Source organism: Bos indicus, chromosome 9 (genome assembly GCF_029378745.1).
Source record: "Bos indicus isolate NIAB-ARS_2022 breed Sahiwal x Tharparkar chromosome 9, NIAB-ARS_B.indTharparkar_mat_pri_1.0, whole genome shotgun sequence".
NCBI classification, from domain to species: domain Eukaryota; kingdom Metazoa; phylum Chordata; class Mammalia; order Artiodactyla; family Bovidae; genus Bos; species Bos indicus.
Genome location: NC_091768.1, coordinates 46,423,735 through 46,425,662, shown reverse-complemented (window position 1 = coordinate 46,425,662; position 1,928 = coordinate 46,423,735). Strand labels below are relative to the sequence as shown.

General features: G+C 35.6%; 1 non-coding gene across 1 annotated transcript; it reads left to right on the top strand.

Annotated features, from left to right (window-relative positions):
- Window positions 1-1,402: 1,402 nt before the first annotated feature.
- On the top strand, window positions 1,403-1,509 carry LOC139185042 (U6 spliceosomal RNA). The gene has a single exon (XR_011568627.1). It is a non-coding gene; the product is annotated as a U6 spliceosomal RNA (small nuclear RNA).
- Window positions 1,510-1,928: the final 419 nt, after the last annotated feature.

Genomic DNA, 1,928 nt, shown 5'->3' with positions numbered 1-1,928 from the left:
ATATCCTTTAAAACCTTTGCAATTCTGGCATTTTTGTCATATTAATCTCTTGGAACAAGGGATACAAAATATTTAAATTTAGTTTCTTTTCAATTATTTTCATCTGAGGGACAGAAAAAAGTATCAAATGATACAATTTATTTGGTATTAAATTTCAGAACAATCTCTCTACTAGCAGGAGATACAAAATTTGAAATGCTTGTTACAAAAGACATTTCATTTGCATGGATGAAAATAATTAGGAAGCAACAGTGACACCTGTGGGGGATGATACATAAACATATTACCTAAATTATGCCCAGTGTGTTTACTTAGTGGGGCTTTATGTAACAAGTACATGTGGGCACAATGATTATATGTTAACCTGTATAATTAAGAAAGTGATTTGCTTAACAAGTAATTTGTAATAAAATGCCTAGCCAGTAATCATAAGCACAAGCCATATGTTTTTAAATATGACCCAAACATTTGCATAGTGTTTATGTACAATAAATTAAAGCAAAATGAAAAATCTGCTGACAAGAAATAAGTAGCAGTAAGGGTAGAGCAATGTATTAAATCCTTCATTCTGGATCATTTAGGTAATGTTCCATTCATTTTAGATTCATGAGTAGAAGCCTTTACAGATTGGGCATGCATACCATAAATCTGGAGTTATCCATTATTAGGTGGCGTTTTGCTGTTTGCAGTTGTACATGTTTACTTTGTGCATAATTAACTGCATAATAGCTGTCTGTGTTTTGCACTGAATTTACACTCAGGCTCTCGTCAAAACAAATGACTCCAGAAAGTAGGATGCTTCCATTCAGTTCCCTGCAATCTGCACTTCCTAATACAGGTTTACAGAAATGGTTTTGATTGTGACTCTCGGTATCCTAACGCCTTCAGCAGCTAATGTGTATGTTGGAGCTTAACTTATTAAACTCCTAGATACATAAAGAGTATGGATGGGTGGAGACAGGAGGAAGCAGAGCACACCTAAGAAGAGCCAAGAAAGAAATTTCCATGAAAATAACAAGCACAGTGTCTAGTTGGACAGGCAAGTGATCACTGAGCAGCATAAAACAATGGATCAACATACATCCCAGGAGTTCTTTTGCATATACGATTGTGACGGCCAAATTAACCATCTGAGAGAGGGCAGAGTCTGAAAACGGGCTGTCAGAAGAACCAACAAGATACATTCCAATCACCCATTTTGTTTACAGCCAGATAAACTCAGAAGGATAAATTACCAAATTAAATTAATCAACAAGAAACTGGTATAATTAAATAACAAAGAATAAGAGAAGTAAAAGGGATAAAATAAAAGATAATAGAGACTGAATTTTATTGATTATGACTACTTGTTGACACAGTAGTTGATAAACTTTTTAAAAGCATGATATATGAGGCTGTATATGTGCTTGCTTCGGCAGCACATATACTAAAATTGGAACAATACAGAGAAGATTAGCATGGCCCCTGTGCAAGGATGACACGCAAATTCGTGAAGCGTTCCATATTTTTTGACTTTTCACTCTCATGCATTGGAGGAGGAAATGGCAACCCACTCCAGTGTTGCTGCCTGGAGAATTCCATGGACAGAGGAGCCTGGTGGGCTGTGGTCTATGGGGTCGCACAGAGTCGGACACGACTGAAGCAACTTAGCAGCAGCAGCAGCATATATTCTATTGAAAGTAGTCTCACTGTGTTCTTAATCAAAAGTTAAATGAAACATTTACAGAAACAAAAATTTTCTTTATCTCTAGAAGTGGTCATTTCCGGGGAAAGAAAAGAGGGAGATTTAAAATGGCTTAACCAGTTCTCCAAGTTGTATTTGTAAGGTTATTATTATTATTTTGATGACAAAGGGTGAATTGTTTGAACTGGAACTTTGAAACAAAGATGTGTTAAGTAGTAATTTTCCTTGTTTCAGAATCCAAAAT